The sequence below is a fragment of the Echinops telfairi genome, unplaced genomic scaffold, assembly GCF_000313985.2.
Source record: "Echinops telfairi isolate 266 unplaced genomic scaffold, ASM31398v2 ScPeMD7_17;HRSCAF=63, whole genome shotgun sequence".
Classification (NCBI taxonomy): domain Eukaryota; kingdom Metazoa; phylum Chordata; class Mammalia; order Afrosoricida; family Tenrecidae; genus Echinops; species Echinops telfairi.
The window spans coordinates 969,262-976,395 of record NW_022103914.1 but is presented as its reverse complement, the minus strand read 5'-3'; the positions used below and the strand labels follow the sequence as shown (position 1 = coordinate 976,395).

The 7,134-nt window shown below is 43.2% G+C and overlaps 1 protein-coding gene across 1 annotated transcript in view; it reads left to right on the top strand.

Moving 5' to 3' along the window:
* The window catches only part of HSPBAP1 (HSPB1 associated protein 1), a 50,042-nt gene that overhangs the window by 8,130 nt on the left and 34,778 nt on the right, over positions 1-7,134 (top strand). The window lies entirely within an intron of this gene.

Below are 7,134 nucleotides of genomic sequence, written 5' to 3'. Positions count from 1 at the left end.
AGGGGAGCCAATTTGCCTTTTGATGGTGTTTCACCATCTCCAAAGAATTCGTTATAAGTCAGGCTGTAATAAATTGACTGAATAACAGTTTACATTTGGGGGAGAAGAGCCTGCTGGGCAGCACCTAGCTCACGAATGTCTTTTCAGCAGTTTCTAAGTCATCCAGTTCGTAATTGCTGCGTGCTGCCAGCTTAGACCAAATACACTTACCCTGTAAAGGCTGTCAGGATTGCTTCAGAATTGTTATAGCTCTTTGCAAATGGTCCTGGCTTGGAATGACCGGGCGCCTCCTTAGGCTATTTAATTAATGCGGTGTAGCGCAGCACTCTTCTTTAAAGGAAATTGTAATACTTGAATTTGTTAATTTAATGGCCCAGTTCATTGTTGATTAAACTATCAGAAACCAAATTAGTTTTATCTCACAACCAGCTGATTGTTCTGTTTCACTGGTGGGCCTGAAATTCTGTAAATATGCTAATTTCCCTTTTATGGCAAACATCCTATTGCTCTGTTCTGCACACATTTTATACTTCTTTTCTCTCAGTTCTCCAACTGTACAGATACAGCCAGTATCTGCCAGACACTGGGCCTCCTGCTTTCTTTGCAACTTTTAATTTTTAGGGACTTCTATTAAATTCTGTCTAGGATATCTTTGATTTTTTTCAGATCAGATCATTAAATAAGTTTGTGTGTGTGTGTGTGTGTGTGTGTGTGTGTGTGTTTTATTTAACATCACATTAGAGAAAAATAATTATACACTTCTTTAAAACTAGTCAAAATAATACTCATCTGTTTCTAATGCCTACTGTAGAAGGGTGCACGACATGTTTTACCCAAAGTTGAGAACCGTTTTGTTTTGAGAACATTGTAAGTCATTTATTTGATCCGTCAGATCTGACTTATGATAAGCAGAATAAATAACTCCCGCTCCAAAGGGGTGGGTGCTTCATGTTTTCCTCTACCTTGGTGTCGTACTTGAGCACTGGGCTGCTAGCTGCACGCTCAGTCGTTCAGAATGACCTGCCACTCTGCCAGGGAGAGACAAGGCTTTCTACTTCTGTTAAGCACTGCTGTCTTGACCCCGGCATGCCTATATGGTCACTGTGAGTCTGAATCTACTCGATGGCAGCAGTGAGTGTGGTTGATTCGAGTTCAAATTCTAGAAGCAAGATGTTCAGAGTTTGAGTATCTTACAGCCTTAGGATTGAAAGAATGCTCTGGTAGGTCAGACAAGCCACGATTCATCCAAGTAAGCCACAAAGCACTTTGTAGGGAAAATAGCATTGGCCTCGAAATTGTCAATGAAGTTGTCGATGGTGAGGTGTTATATCAGGTAAGAGCTAATAACTGACTCCTGACTTTAAGAGTTTATTTTTCTGTAAAGGAATTCAAGAAGTAAAAGTTTGGAGGGTTGTTTTAGTGGCCCTAAAATGAACATCTTTGCATTCTTTGGGCTGGGATCCTCGCTTTCCGTGGCCTTTTCCCTAAGCATCCAAAATGCCTAACTAAAGAGATCTATTCTTAAATGGGCTAACTATTACGCTTTAACTATTACGTCTGTATTCAAGGAGGCTTGTAGGATATGAGAATAAGGGCAAAAAGCCTAACTCAACAACTTCTAGATGTATTTCTGGGCCACTTCTGTTTACAAAGGAAATGTAGTTTTTCAGCTGTGCTCATGGCTCTAGTTCTGTTATTAAGGAAGAAGAGAAAGGATTGGCAACTGGCAGTCTCTTCCTGCCCCACCCCCTCGTCCCAAGTAGAACATCCTTCTTTCCCCAATAACATTCATGCATTTGTTCCTTTTGAGACAGCTTAAAGCTTTTCTGAGCCTATTCATGTTTTCAGGTTATACTAACTTTTCTATGAGTTTAAGTACTGTAATTTTAATCCCCTGAAACAGAATTAAACCCGTGAAAGAGCATTAGACTTGTGGAATCAGAGGATTAGACATCTAGTTTATCACTGGGGTATCGACTTCTGACTTCTCAGTCTCCGTTTCGTTCTTTGGACAATAGGAATGAAATACTTTCTCTGCACTTTCCCCAAGTATCAGATGCCCAGTCCTGCGCCATCCTCACAATTATCGCTTTATTTGAGCCCATTGTTGCAGCTGCTGTGTCAATCCATCTTGTGTTGAGGGTCTTCCTCTTTGTTGCTGACTACCAAACATATCCATCTCCAGTGACTGATCCTCCTTAAACCATGTCCAAAGAGCATGAGATGAAATCTCACCATCTGTACTTCTGAGGAACATTCTGGTTGTATTTCTTCCAAGATGGATTTGTTCATTCCCCTGGCAGACCATCATATATTTAGTATTGTTTACCAACACCGTAATTCAAAGGCAGTAGCTCATCATTGTTCTTTTCTCATTATCCAGCTATTGCATGCATACCCCAATCTGCCATCAAGTGCATTTCCACTCAAAATGACCCTACATCGAGCTTCGAGGGCGTTGTAAATCTTTATGGGAACATATCATCTCATCTTTCCCCCAAGTAGCAGCTGATGGGTTTGAACTGCTGACTTTGAGGTTAGTAGTCCAAATCCAGTAGGTCTCCTGCATGTGTATCAGGTCATTGAAAATACCGTGGGTTGGTGAGGGTCAGATGCACCTGAATCCTCAAAAGAACACCTTTACCTGTTAACACTTTTGAAGAGGTCTTTTGTATCAGATTTGCCCAGTGGGACACATTGTATGGTGTCTTGACTGCTGCTTCCGTGATCATTGACTTTGGATCAACATAAATGAAATCTTCAACAACTTCAGTATTTTCTCAGTTTATCAGGATGTTGCCGACTGGTCCACTTGTAAGGATTTTTGCTGATGTCGAAATATAATCCATACTGAAGCCTGTAGCCTTTGATCATCAAGAAGTGCTTCAAATCCTCTTGATTTTCAGCAGGCAGAGTTGTGGCATAGGCATATTGCAGTTTGCAATGTTTTTCATAGTTTGTCACAGTCCACACAGTCAAATGCCTTTCCTTCGTAAAACACAGGGAAACATCTTTCTGGTATTCTCTGCTTTCAGCCAAGATCCTTCTGACATCAGCAGGGATATCCCTTGTTCCCTGCCCTCTTCTGATTCTAGCTCGAATTTCTGATAGTTGCCTGCTAATGTATTGCTTAGCCATTTAAAAATAAATACATGTACATCTTTAGCAAAATATTACTTGTATGTCGCTATTAGTGATACTGATAAGTATTTTCCATATTCCACTGGATCACTTTTCTTTGGAATGCACACAGATAGGGAGCTCTTCCAGGCAGTTGTCTAAGTAGCTGTCTTCCAAATTTTTTGGCATAGACAGGTGAGAACTTCAGCACCATCAGTTCTTGATCACGTGCTATCTCCTGAAATGCTTGAACATCGACCAGTTCTTTTTGGTACAGTGACAGTGAGTATATGTTCTTTCCATCTTCGTCAGGTGTGTTTTTATGTTATTCAGGTATTGCCCATAAAATCCTTCCAAGTTGAATTTTCCGTCAAGGTCGCTTGTTTTGTAGTGTGATCAGTGCCCGTGTGCTCTTACCGTGTGGCTCTCTACCTCCAGGTCTTTTCCACCATTCAGTATAGCACTTTGCTCTCTAGGGCTGCCCTCTGACATCTTGCCCAGCCCCTTCACGTCATCATTTCTTCCATCCACTTTTGCTACTCTGTGTGTAAGAGCACGTTTACCCATTTGGTATGTTCTTTTCCCTGTCTTCTCAATGAAAGGTGTGTGTGTTCTCGTCACACAGCGTCCAGTGTGATGTTCTTTATGTCATTTCAGACTCGTGTGGGCTTCCGTCATGAGTGTTCAATTGGTCAATTCTGTTCTTGAGCTTGTCTTTGAATTCAGATGGGATGGACTCAAGGTTTGCTAACCGCACAAGGTCAGCAGTTCAATCATCATCATTTTCTAAACATTTCCTCTCTGTTTGAGCCCTCTATCTAACTTTCTTTTACAGGCTCTTCAGTTGATTCCAACTCATGGCAGCCCTAAAGGCCAGGGCAGAGCTGCCACGGTGGGCTTCCAGGACTGGAACTCTGTATAGGCATAGAAGGCCCCGTCTTTCTCCCGCGGAGCAGCTGGTGGTTTTGAACTGATGACCTTGTGGGTTGCAGCCTAGTACGTAACCACCAGCGCCACTCAGCCGCTAAAGGCCACTTAAAAATAAACTTAGGGCTTCTTTTACAATAAGATTTAAGGGCACTTTCTTGTCACCGGACTCCATGCATTCTCCAACTCTTCCACCCGCCCCTTCCCTGGGAGCTTTGGCACGGCTCTCCTGACTTGGGAGTGGTGACTGTCTGCGCGTAACAACTTGTTCTCCAATGTCAACCGCAGAGGAGTTGGAACCTGCCAGCTTTCACCTCAGGCTTTGAAGCCGATTCCAAGGTTTTGCCCTTCCTGTCTCAGGAAGAGGGCAGATTGATGATGAAAGTATTTGTTTTCTTTGAAGAACAAGGCTCATGTTTAGGCCGGTGGAATCACTCGGGTTTCTCAGCGAATCCCTTGCCTGCTCTCATCCTGTCATCGGGAAGGACAGAAGACAGCTGGGAAATTTTATTTATGATCTTTTCTTAATGGTCCCGTGATTGTAGACCAGGTGTCTAAAGTGAAGGTTTAGTTGATTGTACTTGAAGTTCATAGATGGATGTACATTGTGGGGGTCAGAATTTGAAGCATTTGTTAAGCCTCTTCAAAAGAACTTTCCACTTTAAGATCCCTTTAAGTGAAATGCATATGCTTTTTAAATTTAAGGAATATTAATCTTTACTATCCCATCCAAGATGAACATTTCACGATACTGTGACATTTATTTAACTACTTCCTCACTATGTCAATGTTAATTTGTACATATCCTGTATACTGTTTATAGATCCATTTGAAACCAAGAAGTAACATTGGTTGCCATTGTAAAAATGACATGGGGACATTTGACCTCCCCTGGATGCACAAATAGAAATGAATGAGATAGTCAAGGTTTATTGTGCCACCTGGCCAATAAACACATGTGGGATTAATTGAAGGGCAGAGAGATAAATGGCTCTGTGAGCCTCGCCCTCTGGTTCTCTGGTCTCTTGTTCTCTGATGGTCGGACCAGTGTGCGGCTGCCTTAGCTGGCAAGGTTCACTTCCTGTGAGACATCCCTGAGGACAATACATGTGGAATTACCCTGATGCTGGAGAAGCCACTTGGAAACCCCTGCTGGCGCTGAGATGCTTACACAACCACTGGATTAAAAGACTTTCTACCCACTGGCCTGTGATCCTTCTGTATTTGGCATCATTGTGTGAGTTTTGTGAGTTTGAGGAGGACTTAGTAGATCGGTATCAGACGTATGGGCCAATCCAGATTTATAGGCTTGGACTGGACTGGGTTGGGATGTTTTCTGAATGTGCACTTACCTTGTATATAAAGCTCTGTCTTATACATATATGAGTTTCTGTGGATTTGTTTCTCTAGTCTACCCAGACTAACACAGTGAAGATCAAAACCGACAGCTTCAGCCCAAGGCCTATTTCTGCAATGCAGCGGTCTGACGTGTCACCACACTCCAACCTTTTCACCAGCGCTCACCTTTACCATCCCGCCCATGGCACTTTCTAATTCTCTGCTGGGTTTGAGAATTTGTTACAATGGCCACACAAAACCCACAGACAATACTTACAATTTTGAATTTATTAGGGATGTTAACAGGTTACAATTCAGGATCAGAAATGCCTAGGATACAGTTCTTTGGTTAGGACACCCACTTCTCAACCATACCAGCAGGTGTATGTTTCCCTGGTCCTTGGCCTTTCGATCATGGGGTCGCATGCCTTCTGCCCTGCTCAGGAAAGTGTTACAAAGCTATGTTAGCTCTTCTGTAAATGCCCAAAAGACACTCCATTCTCTCAGTATGCCTCTGCCCAGAGGTGCACAGCTCTAGTTCCACCTAGCAAAGCTAACTAGTTCTAACTAAGTTAGCAAACTTAGACACACACCCGCCGCCACCACCCTGCTCCTCCCCCACAATTAAGTGCCAGGAGTGCCTAGCAGGGTGGCAGTGCTGACCCCTCATCCTCATAGAGTTCCGTGTGCCCCAAGGGCACCATGTACCTCTATATACATTGTTAACAAGCTATCTAGTCCCTTTGGTGGACCACAAGCCCCGCACATCTACACAGTCCCACCAAGTCCTTTGGTGGGAATTACAAAGATGATGGCTAGAAGAGCCGTATTCAATAATTACTGTACTGTAGCTATCTGAACCCCCCCCCCCATATTTTTAAATCTTGAAGTAATAATAATGTCCCTCTCCAAAATTGACTGCTGTGTCAATTCTGTCATGCGCATCTTTTGGGTTTGAACATGTGATGTAGCAAGTACACGCACTGCTTATTCCAGCAACTTTAGTTGTTCCAGAATAGTTCCTGTCAGCATTTCTTTTTAAAAAAAATCATTTTATTAGAGGCTCATACAACTCTTATCACAATCCATACATACATCAGTTGTGTAAAGCACATTTGTACATCATTGCCCTCATCATTCTCAAAACATTTCCTCTCCACCTAAGCCCCTGGCATCAGCTCATTTTTTCACCTCCCTCCCCGCTCCCCCATCCCTCATGAACCCAGAATGTGGACACTGAAAAAAGTAAAAGCTAAGAAGAACTGAGGCGCTTGATAATTTACAAATTATTATTTTGTCATATCTTGCCCTGTCCGACATCTCCCATCACCCACTCTTCTGTTGTCCGTCCCCCAGGGAGGAAATCACATGTAGATCCTTGTAATCGGTTCCCCCTTTCCAATCCTCCCTCCTACCCTTCCAGTATCGCCACTCACACCACTGGTCCTGAAGGGATCATCAGCCCTGGATTCCCCTGTGTTTCCAGTTCCTATCTGTACCGGTGTACATCCTCTGGTCTAGCCAAATTTGTAAGGTAGAATTGGGATCATGATAGTCGGGGAGGAGGAAGCATTTAGGAACTAGAGGAAAGTTGGATGTTTCATCGTTGCTACATCACACCCTGACTGGCTTGTCTCCTCCCCGAAACCCTTCTGTAAGAGGATGTCCAGTGGCCTACAAATGGGCTTTGGGTCTTGACTCCACACACCCTCTGCCCCTCATTCACTGTAAGTTTTTTTGGTCTGATGA